Below are 14022 nucleotides of genomic sequence, written 5' to 3'. Positions count from 1 at the left end.
CCCGGACGCTGGCGTGAGGCGGGGCGAGGCAACAGCGCCGCACTGACTGGCTGAATGCCGATTCGCCGCGCGCTCTGCGACGCCGAAGTGGGCCAATCCGGGCATGCCCCGCCCAACCGCGATGCTCCATCCTCTGTCCAGAAGCCCAATCCGAGGCCCGGCTCCTGGCACCGCCCTCCGAGGAGTGCTGTCCTGCGCGCTGCAGCCAGTCTGCGAGGGTGAGCAAACTGCAGTACGCGGGTCGAAGCACACTATGCCCGTGTTTTTGAACGGCTAGTGAGCTAAGAATTACTTTTCCAGTTTATTTTTTATTTTTGAGACCGAGTCTCTCTCTGTCGCCCAGGCTGGAATGCGGTGGCGCAATCATAGCTCACTGCAGCCTCGAACTCCTGGGTTCAAGCGATCCTCCCACCTCAGTCTCCCAAGTATCTGGGACTACAGGCGCAAGCCACCGCGCCCCGCTGATTTTTTTTTTTTTGTTTTTTTGTTTTTTGTTTTTGAGACGGAGTCTCGCTCTGTCGCCCAGGCTGGAGTGCAGTGGCCGGATCTCAGCTCACTGCAAGCTCCGCCTCCCGGGTTTACACCATTCTCCTGCCTCAGCCTCCCGAGTAGCTGGGATTACAGGCGCCCGCCACCTCGCCCGGCTAGTTTTTTGTATTTTTTTTAGTAGAGACGGGGTTTCACCGGGTTAGCCAGGATGGTCTCGATCTCCTGACCTCGTGATCCACCCGTCTCGGCCTCCCCAAGTGCTGGGATTACAGGCTTGAGCCACGGCGCCCGGCCGATTTCTAAAATTATTTGCGGCCAAGCATGGTGGCTCACGCCTCTGATCCCAGCACTGAGAGGCCGAGGCAGGCAGATCACTTGAGGTCAGGAGTTGAAGACCAGCCTGGCCAAAACGGTGAAACCCTGTCTCTACTAAAAAAAAGACGAAAATTACCGGCTGTGGTGGCAGGCGCCTGTAATCCCAGCTACTCGGGAGGCTGAGGCAAGAGAATCGCTTGAACCCGGGAGGCAGAGGTTGCAAGGAGCGGAGATTGCGCCATTGCACTCCAGCCTGGGCAACAAGAGCGAGACTCCGTCTCAAAAAAACAAAATTATTTGCACAGGCAAGGTCTTACTGTGTTGCCCTGGCTAGTCTTGAACTCATGGGCTCAAGCAATCCTCCTGCCTCCCAAAGTGCTGGGATTACAGGCTTGAGCCACTGGGCCCAGCCTCTCTGATCCTTTTTGGAGTCTCGTTTTTTGTGGGGCTCCCCTGCATAGGTACATAATTAAATATGGCTTTTGCCCTGTCTGTTTACATGTCAATTTAATTCGTAGCCCAGCCAAAGAACCTATAAAGGTGAAGGGAAGCCATTTTTCACCTACCTACAACAGGCAGGCCCATTCATTTATATATTGTCTATGGCTGCAACAGGGCTGAATTCAATGGTTGCCACAGAGTAAGAGCCCAAAGAGTCTAAAATATTTACCATCTGGCCTTTTACAGAAGAAGTGGGTGGACACTTCTCTTAGAGCCTTCAGATTAGCCTGGCCCTGCCTTCTGCACAGGTGAATGGCTTTTGAATTTATTTATTTTTTTGAGACGGAGTCTCACTGTCACTCAGGCTGGAGTGCAGTGGTGTGGTCTTGGCTCACTACACCCTCCGTCTCCCAGGTTCAAGTGATTCTCCTGCTTCAGCCTCCCAAGTAGCTGGGACTACAGGTGCCCACCACCACGCCTGGCTAATTTTTGTATTTTTAGTAGAGACGGAGTTTCACCATGTTGGCCAGGCTAGTCTCGAACTCCTGACCTCGACTGCCCGCCTGGGCCTCCCAAAGTGCTGGGATTACAGGTGTGAGCCACTGCGCCCAGACTGAATTTACTTGTATGCCTTGTAGGGCCTAACAGAATATATTTGTTCATTCAACAGCTAAGCTGTTCATTGGACACCTGCTATATGTCAAGTCCTGGGGATTCAGAGAGGAAAGAGCACACCCTTTTCTCAGTGATGAAGCAGACACTTCAATTGGCAATTTATCAAAGACAGGGTGAGAAGTGATGACAATATTACTACTATTCCTCCTGATGTATATATATATATTTTGAGACGGAGTTTTGCTCTTGTTGCTCAGGCTGGAGTGCAAAGACGCGATCTCGGCTCACTGCAACCTCCACCTTCCTTCCGGGTTCAAGCAATTCTGCCTCAGCCCTGGGATTACAGGCATGCGCCACCACACCCAGCTAGTATTTTTAGCAGAGACGGGGTTTCTCCATGTTGGCCAGGCTGGTCTTGAACTCCTGACCTCAGGTGATCTGCCCACCTCGGTCTCCCAAAGTGCTGGGATTACAGATGTGAGCCACCGCGCCCGGCCTCCTCATGCTATATTATTCGGTGCTAGGTTCCATCTCTGTTCTAAAGCCAGGCTCTAACAAGTGAATTCTTATGTAATCATGCTGCTGCATACTGAGTGCTCACCACCCACTAGGCATCACTGAGCAATGCTCGGTACTCACTTACATGCATAATCTCATAGAATGCCCCCTAGAAGGTATACTTTTCATCATTTCTGTTTTACAGATGATGAAACAGGCCTAGAGAGGTTAAGTCGCACAGTTAGTGAAGGGTGGAGGAGCTGACCTGCAACTCCGCATGCTAAACCTTGTTTCCTTATCCTCTGAGCTATACTGTTTTGGGTTGTGTGCATTCGACTTAAAGACCATGAGACGCCAGAGAAATCTTTAACGAGGGTAGGGTGTTTGGGAGTGGGCCGGAGTGAGGGTCAGTGAGACCCTGAGACAGAGCAGGGATCCCCTTCCTTACAGGACCCTAAGCATGGAAATACAGGAAATTTCTAAGTTCCTTCAAGGGAAATTCCAGGCCCCCAGCTAGCCCTGAGAAGTACATCAGTAACTTGTTAAACAAAAAAGTCATAATGACCTAAAACAAAAGCTAAGGAAGTTAGAGTCCCAGAGATGTTTGGTTTCCCTATAGAAATTAAAGATAACATCTTAACATATGTCCCTGCATTGTCTTTCAGAGTCTTGGAAACCCCAGATAAGGGGGGAAGTGAAGACTAAACTTTAGCTATGCCCCTTTTGTTCCAAGTTTCCTCCTGAGGGGCTTAGAGAAAATTACTTCCCCTAACCAGTAGACATTTCTCTACCGACTCAAAATTTGAAATTTTTAAATAAAGCTTCTCTTCCTTAATCCATTGCAAATCAGAAGATGTTTAAATCTTTTTCTTTTCTTTTGAGATTAAGTCTCACTCTGTTGCCCAAGCTGGAGTGCTGTGGCACGATCTCAGCTCACTGCAACCTTCACCTCCTGGGTTCAAGTGATTCTCCTGCTTCAGCCTCCCGAGTAGCTGGGATTACAGGTGCCCGCCATCATGCCCAGTTAATTTTTGTGTTTTTAGTAGAGACGAGGTTTCACTATGCTGGCCGGGCTGGTCTTGAGCTTCTGACCTTGTGATCCACCCGCCTTGGCCTCCCAAAGTGTTGGGATTGCAGGCGTGAGCCACCGCACCCGGCCTTTCTATATATATATATTTTTTCTTTTTTCTGAGACTGAGTCTTGCTGTCACCCAGGCTGGAATGCAGTGGCGTGATCTCGGCTCACTGCAACCTCAACCTCCCAGGTTCAAATGATTCTCCTGCCTCAGCCTCCCGAGTAGTGAGGATCACAGGCATGTGCCACCACACCTGGCTAATTTTTGTATTTTTAGTAGAGACAGGGTTTCGTCATGTTGGTCAGGCTGGTCTCGAACTCCTGACCTCAGATGATCCTCCCACCTTGGCCTCCCAAAGTGTTGAGATTACAGGCGTGAGCCACCGCGCCCTGCCTAGAAGATGTTCAAATCTATCTACAAACCTGTAAGCCCCCACTTTAAGATATTCTTCCTTTTTAAGTGGAAGCCAATGTGTAATCTCCATGCATTGATTTATGATTTTGCTTGTAGCTTCTGGTTTCCTGAAATTTATACCTGCCTTTAACAACTCCCACCTGCAAGCCATTGGTGATTTCAGGTCTTAAGCATGAGCTGCCCCGATTCTCCTTGCATGGCGCCCTGCAATAAACACCTTCCTTTCTATCACTGCAAAGACCTTAGTGTGGGTATCTGGTTTTACTGTGCTGGGTGAGCAGACCTCAGCTGGGTTCTGTAAGAACTGCTGTAAGGAGGGACCTCTGACCTGGATGAGGCGGAATGAGTCAGGTGGGGGGTGTGCAGTAGAGAGGCGTGCTCGTGGATCCCCAGGAATGGCATTTCACCCCAGTAATCTCACTCAGTCCATCTGGATTTTGATTGAGCCCTTGTCTTGTACCTGAACCAAGAGGTAGTGACTGAAAAGGCACAGAATGATGTCATCTTTGGAGCAGTACTTCGCAGGGAGAGTGAGAAGCCTTGGCGTGTAGAGTCTCACTGTTACTACTTAATGCACAGGGCGAGTGATGGAGCCTGAACATCAGCCTGGGATACAAAGAGGCTGTTCTATAAAGATGCCAAATGCAGGCCAGTTCTGGTGGGGCCAAAGGAATTGATACAGGAAGGGGAAGGCATAGGGCGAAGGGAAAACTTCCCTTTCACCTTCTGAAGTTTCACTGAAATGAACTGACAATAGACAAATTAACAAGAGAAAGGGCATAGAAATCGATGAACGTGCATAATCGTGGGAGCCATATAAAATGTGAGACTTGTAATTCCAGCTACTTGGGAAGCTGAGGCAGGAGAATCGCTTGAACCTGGGAGGTGGAGGTTGCAGTGAGCCGAGAGAGATTGCACCACTGCACTCCAGCCCTGGCGACAGAGTGAGACTCCATCTCAAAAAAAAAAAAAAAAAAAGAAAAAATTGAGACTCAAAGAAGGGCCAGATGGTTGTGGCTTAAATACTCTCTTCCTAGAGGAGAGAGAAATGGAGAGTGTAGGCAGCTTTGAGGGGAAATGAATGATTTTTCAGGGGGATTGTAGGAGCCCAATGAACAGACAATGGCCTGGGACAAAGTTCCTCTGAACTCTGAGGGAGGCGACAGAAAGGTGAGGGGCAGAACTTTATATTGAATAAAGGCTGTCTTATTATACAGATAGAGTCTCCCATGTAATCTCCAAGCTGCCCACAGAAGAGTAGATGAAGTCTGTTGACAATATTTAGTCTTTTCTCTTTGCCAATGGTTACTATTTCTTGGATATTTGATGAGATTCTTAGGGAGGGGTCATCTTAAGACAACTGCATTTCTTTTGGAAGAAGTTTTCATCAGTCACATAAGGGAACTATAAAAAGAGAGCCCCTCCCCGTGCTTGGGAGATGGGGAGAAACAAGAGAAAGTTAGGAAGTCCTTGGTTCTGAGGCAGCTTATAAGGCCTTCCAATTTCCTTTATTTTATTTTTTTATTTTTGGTTTTTGCTTTCTTTGTTTTTTTTGAGACAGGGTCTCCACTGTCACCCAGACTGAAGTGCAGTAGTGCAATCACAACTCACTGTAACCTTGAACTCCCGGGTTCAAGGGATCCTCATACCTCAGCTTCCTGAGTAGCTGGGACCACAGGCATGTACCACCATGCCTAGCTAATTTTTTTTTTTTTAATTTGTAGAAATGAGTTCTTCCTATGTTGCCCAGGCTACTCTTGAGCTCCTGTGCTCAAGTCATCCTCCCACCACTCCAGCCTGGGCACCATAGCAAGACCCCACCTCTTAAAAAGAAAAATTTCTGGCCAGGCATAGTGGCTCACATCTGTAGTCCCAGCACTTTGGGAAGCCAAGGCGGGTGGATCACGAGGTCAGAGGTTCGAGACCAGCCTGACCAACATGGTGAAACCCTGTCTCTACTAAAAATACAAAAATTAGCCAGGCATGGTGGCGTGTGCCTGAAATCCCAGCTACTCAGGAGGCTGAGGTAGAATTACTTGAACCCAGGAGGCAGATGTTGCAGTGAGCTGAGATCGCGCCATTGCACTCCAGCCTGGGTAGTAAGAGCGAAACTCCGTCTGAAAAACAACAACAACAACAACAACAACAACAACAAAAACTCTATAAAAGCCAAAAGCCTCTAGCCAGCACAAAGAAAGAAACAGACATCTGGAAAGACTAATTAAAGCCTACCTGGTTTTGACAATATGTTATCTCTGGTTGCATAACAAATTACCCCAAAGTATAGAGGCCTAAAACATTTATTATCTCACTGTTTCTTTGGGTCAGGAGTCTGGGTGTGGCTTACCTGAATCCTCTGCACAGGGCTGCAATTGAGGTGGTGGATGTTCTCATATAAAGAGGAGGGTAGGGCTGGGCAGACATCCCAAATGGCTTTGGTCACAGCCACAAATAAAATATAAAAATGTCTAAGGCCAGGCGCGGTGGCTCACGCCTGTAATCTCAGCATTTTGGGAGCCCGAGGCAGGCAGATCGCAAGGTCAGGAGTTGAAGACCAGCCTGACCAATATGGTGAAACCCCATATCTACTAAAAATATAAAAATTAGCCAGGCGTGGTGGCACATGTGTTGGGACTACAGTCCCAGCTACTCAGGAGGCTGAGGCAGGAGGATTGCTCGAGCCCAGGTGTTTGAGGCTGCAGTGAGCTATGATCGCAGCACAGTACTTCAGTATGGGTGACAGGGAGACCCTGTGTCTTAAAAAAGTTAAAGACAACGGAAAGCTATATGTATTTGAGTGCAACTGATTTATATAAATAACTATAAATCCATTTATTTGTTTATTTATTAATTTAGAGATGGAGTCTTGCTCTGTCGCCCAGGCTGGAGTGCAGTGGTGCAATCTCGGCTCACTGCAACCTCTGCAACCTCCCCGGTTCAAACAATTATCCTGTCTCAGCCTCCCAAGTAGCTGGGATTACAGGTGCCCACCACCATGCACAGCTAATTTTTTTTTCTTTTTTTTGAGATGGAGCTCGCTCTGTTGCCCAGGCTGGAGTACAGTAGTGGCTCGATCTCAGCTCACTGCAAGCTCCGCCTCCCGGGTTCACACCATTCTCCTGCCTCAGCCTCCCGAGTAGCTGAGACTACAGGCGCCTGCCACCATGCCTGGCTAATTTTTGTATTTTTAGTAGAGACGGGGTTTCATCGTGTTAGCCAGGATGATCTCGATCTCCTGACCTCATGATCCGCTTGTCTCGGCCTCCCAAAGTGCTGGGATTACAGGTGTGAGCCACTGCACCCGGCTTTTTTTGTATTTTTAATAGAGACGGGGTTTCACCACGTTGGCCAGGCTGATTTCGAACTCCTAATCTCAAGTGATCCGCCTGCCTTGGCCTCCCAAAGTGCTAGGATTACAGGTGTGAGTCACCTCACCCAGCCTTATTTTGTTTTTATCTGGCAAAGGAACTTAACACAAGAAACTTCTGTTAGGTAAGCAGTCAGTCAAAAGAGTTTTAAACACATGTGAAGAAATGGGTACCAAGAACTCAGGAGAAAATGAATCCGTAACAGTGATGATCTATGATGGCAATGATGTTATGGCTGTGATGATGTCATAATGATGGATGATGCCATTCCACGTGACTTTTCATCCCCTTTTCCACTTCTTCTGTTCATCCACTGAAATTTCCCGGGGGCCCAAGGCCACGATGAAGAGGAAACTTCCCAGAACAGACATGACATGGAAAAGTCATGCTTCACTAATTAGTGGAAAGTTAGGTGTTGAGGGACAGTCCAAAAGACACACTGAGCCTTTTCGGTTGAGGAGGAACATTTGAATCATAAGAATCAGTGTGGCCAGCTTTGTCTAGAATCCAATGGCTACTGGGATACTCAACACCAAGTGGCAGATGCCCTGTTTCAAAACAGGGAAGGCCAGAAGAGTGATCATTCTGATAGATTCGTCCATACAAAGAGCTAGCAGCACTTCGTTGGCATTCCTGAAGCTTATTTACCTTTGGAAAACTGTCTCATTTATATTATTTCCCAAGGGCATGGAATATGCTCTAGAACTGTCCAACAGGAGAATCACCAGCTACATATGGCTACTTAAATTTATTTATTTATTTTTTGAGATGGAGTCTTGCTCTGTCGCTCAGGCTGGAGTGCAGTGGCACGATCTCGACTCACTGCAACCTCCATCTCCCGGGTTCCAGCGATTCCCCTGCCTCAGTCTCCTGAGTAGCTGGGATTACAGGCACTTGCCGCCTTGCCTGGCTGATTTTTGTATTTTTAGTAGAGACGGGGTTTCCCCATGTTGCCAGGCTGGTCTTGAACTCCTGACCCCAGGTGATCTGCCTGCCTCAGCCTCTCAAAGTGCTGGGATTACAGGTGTAAGCCACCGTGTCCCGCCAGCATCCACCTGCTTTTTTTTTTTTTTGAGACGGAGTCTCGCTCTGTCGCCCAGGCTGGAGTGCAGTGGCGTGATCTCGACTCACTGCAACCTCCACCTCCTGGGTTCAAGCAATTCTCCTGTCTTGGCCTCCTGAGTAGCTGGGATTACAGGTACGCGCCACCACGCCCAGCTAATTTTTGTATTTTTAAGTAGAGACAGGATTTCGCTATATTGGTCAGGCTGGTCTTGAACTCCTAACCTCGTGATATGCCTCAGCCTCCCAAAGTGCTGGGATTACAGATGTGAGCTACCGCACCCGACCCCACCTGCTTTTCTATGTACTCTGCAGTTGCTGGATTGGGACAAAGGGCCAGGAGTTTCTATGAACTACCTGGGAAGAGCAGGAACTTGAATAATTGGGATCCTGCTCCTAGAAAATGGTCTGACCAGTATCATCCACACTGAAGACACTAGAACAAAAGCTGAAGAAAGCAAAGAAGTGGCCAGGCATGGTGGATCATGCCTGTAATCCCAGCATTTTTGGGAGGCTGCAGTGGGAGGATCCCTTGAGCCCAGGGGTTCAAGACCAGCATGTGAAACCTAGCGAGATGCTCTCTCTTCAAAAAAAGTTTAAAAACTAGGCTAGGTGTTCTCATGTGCTTGTAGTCACAGATACTGTGGAGATTGAGGCAGGAGGATCACTTGAGCCCTGGAGTTCGAGGCAGCAGTGAGCTATGACTGTGCCACTGCACTCCAGCATGGGTGACAGAGCGAGACCCTCTCTTTCTCTCTCTTTTTTTTTAGAAAGAGTCTTGCTCTGTTGTTCAGGCTGGAGCACAGTGGTGCGATCTCAGCTCACTGCAACCTCCGCCTCCTAGGTTCAAGCAATTCTCCTACCTTAGCCTCCCGAGTAGCTAGAATTACAGGTGGCCACCACCTGGCTAATTTTTGTATTTTTAGTAGGGACGGAATTTAACCTTGTTGGCCAGGCTGGTCTTGAACTCCTGACCTCAGGTGATCCACTCGCCTCGGCCTCCCAAAGTGCTGGGACTACAGGCGTGAGCCACCGCGTCTGGCCGAGACCTGTCTCTTAAAAAAATGGAAAAAAAAGAGCAAAGACTGCCTATTTTGTTTATCACTGCATCCCCAACATTTAGAGCTATGTAGTAGCACTCAGTAAATACACTGAATGAATGAATTGATAAATGAATGAGGGAGTACTTAGAAGATTTGGGTAAGTACAAAATAAAATTAGGCTGGGTGTGGTGGCTCACGCCTGTAATCCCAGCACTTTGGGAGGCCAAGGCAGGTGGATCACTTGAGGTCCGGAGTTCAAGACCAGCCTGGCCAACATGGTGAAACCCTGTCTCTACTAAAAAATACAAAAAATAGCCGGGCTTGGTGGCAGGTGCCTGTAATCGCAGCTACTTGGGAGGTTGAGGCAGGAGAATCACTTGAACCCGGGAGACAGAGGCTGCAGTGCGCCGAGATTGCACCACTGCACACCAGCCTGAGTGACAGAGTGAAACTCCATCTCAAAAAAAAAAAAAAAAGCAGGTGGAGGCTCTAGAGAATTAATAAAAGGGAGTAGCCATGGCTTTTTGTATGCATATTAGCCAGGTCAGAAGAACTAATGATAATGGTATATCCTATAATTGACTTGGATATTCCTATATTCCAGACTTGGGATATTCCTAAAATACGCACCACAACATAGAGCAACAGGCCAGTTTTAAATTTTATTTTTCCTCAGGCAAACCCCAGGGTGTCTTGTGCTTAAACACCATAATTTCCCACAAAGGAGCCCCTGCCACTGCTGTGTTAACCACCACCATAATTTACTCGTTAGCATCAGGAATAACAATGAGTTTGTCTGAGTGGTAACAACAGCTTGGAAGAGCTGACTCCAAAAGATGTGTTTACGGGACCGGGCTGGGGGCTGGAGAAAAAGAAAAAAAAGACAGGACACTGGGGCAGCTGCGTGGCTTAAATAACTTCTGGTGGGGGACAGTGAGGGAGCATCCTGTCAGAATCTGGGTGTTTATAAGTCCTTAGAAATCACCTCCGCCGGGCGTGGTGGCTCACGCCTGTAATCCCAGCACTTTGGGAGGCCAAGGCAGGTGGATCACAGGGTCAGGAGATCAAGACCATCCTGGCTAACACGGTGAAACCCCATCTCTACTAAAAACACAAAAATTAGCTGGGTGTGGTGGCGGGCGCCTGTAGTACCAGCTGCTGGGGAGGCTGAGGCAGGAGAATGGTGTGAACCTGGGAGGCGGAGCTTGCAGTGAACCGAGATTGCATCACTGCACTCTAGCCCGGGCGACAGAGCGAGACTACATCTCAAAAAAAAAAAAAAGAAATCACTTCAACATCCTCATTCGACACAAGGGAAAACAAGTCCAGGGAAAAGTTAAGTGATAATGTCACAGAGCTTATAATGGCAGAACTGGGAACAGACTCAAGTCTCCTGATTTTTTGAGACAGAGTCTCGCTCTGTCTTCTAGGCTGGAGTGTAGTGGCACGATCTCGGCTCACTGCAACCTCTGCCTCCGAGGTTCAGGCGATTCTCCTGCCTCAGCTGGGAGTAGTTGGGACTACAGGTGCCCACCACCATGCCCGGCTAATGTTTTGTATTTTTAGTAGAGATGGGGTTTCACCATGTTGGCCAGGCTGGTCTTGAACTCCTGACCTCAGGTGATCTGCCCGTCTAGGCCTCCCAAAATGCTGGGATTACAGGCATGAGCCACTGTGCCCTGCTGAGGTCTCCTGAATCTTGGCCAGGGCTAGTTCCACTCAGTTGAACTGTTGATTACAGTCATCCATTGTGTTTCATATAATCCAACTGGGTCAACCAGTTTCCAGAAAATCTGGCTGTTTTAAGAATCTTGGCCGGGTGCAGAGGCTTATGCCTGTCATCCCAGCACTTTGGGAGGCTGAGGTGGGAGAATCACTTGAGCCCCAGGGAGTTTGAGACCAGCCTGGGCAATAAGGCAAGGCCTCACTTCTACAAAACAGAACCAAAACTAAAACCAAAAACCAATTAGCTGTGCATGGTGGAGCACACCTGTAATCCCAGCTACTTGGGAGGCTGAGGTGAGAGGACCCTTTGAGCCCAGGAGGTTGAGGCTGCAGTGAGCTATGACTGCAGCACTGCACTCCAGGCTGGGTGATAGAGTAAGAATCTGTCTTAAAGCAAACAAACAAAAGGGCTGGGCATGGTGGCTCACACCTGTAATCCCAGCACTTTGGGAGGCCAAAGCAGGCGGATCACTTGAGGCCAGGAGTTCAAGACCAGCCTGGGCAAATATGGTGAAACTCTGTCTCTACTAAAAATACAAAAATAGCCGGACGTGGTGGTGCATCCCTGTAATCCCAGCTACTTAGGAGGGTGAGGCAGGAAAATCACTTGAACCTAGTGGCAGAGGTTGCAGTGAGTGAAGATCGTGCCACTGCACTCCAGCCTGGGCGACACAACGAGACTCCATCTCAAAAAAAAAAAAAAAAAGAATCTCTACAGTGAGAGAATTAATATAGTATACACTTTCTGGTAGAGGACAATGGTTAAAGAATTCAAGACCAGGAGTGCTGGCTCACGCCTGTAGTCTCGACAATTTGGGAGACAGAGGTGAGAGAGTCTCTTGAGGCCAAGAGTTTGAGACTAGCCTGGGCAACATAGTGAGACCCTGTCTCTACAAAGGATACAAAAATTAGCCAAGCAGGGTGGTGCATACCTATAGTCCCAGCTACTAGGGAGGCTGAAGTGGGAGGATCCCTTGAGCTCAAGACTTGGAGGCTACAGTGAGTCATGATTGCACCACTGTACTCTAGCCTGGGGGACAGAGTGAGATCCTGCCTCTCAAAATAAAATAAAACAAAAACAATAAAATAAAGAATTCAAATCTATTTAGTGAAAACTAACAGATTTCTCCCTTTTAATTCTTGGCTCATGGCCAGTGTTTCTCAACAGGCGCCCTCTTCACCCCTCCAGGGGCAATGTCTGGAGACATTTTTGGTTGTGACAAATTGGGTTGGGAGGGAGTGTTCATGGCATCTAATATTTGTTTTTGTTTTTTGAGAAGGAGTTTCGCTCTTGTTGCCCAGGTTGGAGTGCAATGGCACAATCTCGGCTCACTAGGACCTCTGCCTCCTGGGTTCAAGCGATTCTCCTGCCTCAGCCTCCTGAGTAGCCCGGATTAGAGGTACGCGCCACCACGCCTGGCTACTTTTGTATTTTTAGATGGGGTTTCTCCATGTTGGTCAGGCTGGTCTTGAACTCCTGACCTCAGGTGTTCTGCCCACCTTGGCCTCCCAAAGTGCTGGGATTGCAGACATCAGCCACCGTGCCTGGCCATGGCGTCTAATGAGTAGAGGTTGGATATGCTGCTCAACTTCTCACAGTGCACAGGGCAGCCTTTGCACTACAAAGAATGATCTAGCCCCAAATGCCAGTAGTACCAAGGTTAACAAACTCAGAAATCAAAATAGGAGCTCAGTTTGAACAGGAAGTTGGTGGGCCGTTTGACTAAGATGGAGATGCCAGGTGGGTTTAAGAATTTTCCAGCAAAGGTACTGTTTCAAAAAGTATGCATTTTTTAGGCCGGGTGCAGTTGCTCATGCCTGTAATCCCAGCACTTTGGGAGGAAGAGGCAGGTGGATCACTTGAGGTTAGGAGTTTGAGACCAGCCTGGCCAACACGGTGAAACCGGTCTCTACTGAAAACACAAAAATTAGCTGAGTGTGGTGGTGCGTGCCTGTAGTCCCACCTACTGGGAGGCTAAGGCAGGAGAGCTGCTTGAACCCGGAGGGTGAAGGTTGCAGTGAGCCGAGATTGTGCCACTGTACTCCAGCCTGGGCAAGAGAGTGAGACTCTATCTCAAAAAAAAAAAAAGTATGCACTTTTTTTTTTTTTTTTAAGGAGACAAGGATCTCACTCTGTTGCTCAGGATGGATTGGCACTCCTGGGCTACGGCGATCCTCCTGCCTCAGCCTTCCAAGTAGCTGGGACTACAGACTTGGGCCACCAGGCCTGTGAAGGTTAGCATCTTTGAGCTCCTAAGTCCAACACTATCGCCATCACTTTTATGGTCCGGATGGCGTTTGGGGCATTTTGGGCATTCTATTTCTTGCCTTCATTCCTTCTCCTCACTCATAATATTTAAATATTATCCGCCTCCCTCTGCTGAGATAGGTACAAAGCTCATCCCACCTCTGGATTCTCCAGTGAGGGTTACTCCAGGGCGGGCCCCTTCCCCTTCACGTCCTGCCAGGCGATCCCCTTGGGGCGAATCATAACTTTTCTGGACCTCAGTTTCCTTCCCTGTAAAATAAGAACAATAATAATACGTCCTCGGGCTGTTGTCGGGACTCTTCAGCCCAGCACTCCCAGCCCGAAGTCCTACCCAGCGCTCACCACAAAGCCTACCCTCTTCTGAGTTTTCTGAATCCTCAAAGCCTCCTCTGAGGTAGAGGCTGGGAACCCCTTTCCTACTAATGGGGAAACTGAGGCTGGGAGACGCGAGAACTGGACCATGATCTCAAACTTTTGAGGGAAGGAGCTACCCCGGAAGGCGATGGTCTTCTCCAGAGCCCTCCCAAGGGCGCTCAGTACCAAGTGGGCACCCAGACAAGTTTTCTTATCCCTCCTGGGCCCTTCGGATCTTAATTCTCCGCTCGGCGAGGCTCCGGGAGGCGGATTCAAGCCTTCGCTGGTTGACGCCAGTTCCGAGGCGCAAGCGCAAGTGAGCGTGCGCGGTGGCCTGTGGGAGGCTGACTGTG

General features: G+C 48.7%; 2 long non-coding RNA genes across 3 annotated transcripts; one reads left to right on the top strand and one right to left on the bottom strand.

The window, feature by feature from the left end:
- Positions 1 to 154: 154 nt before the first annotated feature.
- On the top strand, positions 155 to 3210 carry LOC123570380 (uncharacterized). Its single transcript, XR_006694554.2, has 3 exons — positions 155 to 218; positions 1916 to 2033; positions 3024 to 3210. It is a non-coding gene; the product is annotated as an uncharacterized lncRNA (long non-coding RNA).
- A 3814-nt stretch (positions 3211 to 7024) lies between these two features.
- On the bottom strand, positions 7025 to 13944 carry LOC123570379 (uncharacterized). 2 transcript variants are annotated; one of them, XR_012428457.1, is made up of 2 exons: positions 13658 to 13944; positions 7025 to 13564 (listed from the first exon to the last, which is right to left on the bottom strand). It is a non-coding gene; the product is annotated as an uncharacterized lncRNA (long non-coding RNA). The 2 variants fall into 2 exon arrangements; XR_010583532.2 differs by having other exon boundaries at positions 13670 to 13944.
- Between the last annotated feature and the right edge of the window lie 78 nt (positions 13945 to 14022).

Source organism: Macaca fascicularis, chromosome 19 (assembly GCF_037993035.2).
Source record: "Macaca fascicularis isolate 582-1 chromosome 19, T2T-MFA8v1.1".
Lineage (NCBI taxonomy): Eukaryota > Metazoa > Chordata > Mammalia > Primates > Cercopithecidae > Macaca > Macaca fascicularis.
Note: the sequence above shows the minus strand (reverse complement) of the source record. Positions and strands in the feature narration are given on the sequence as shown.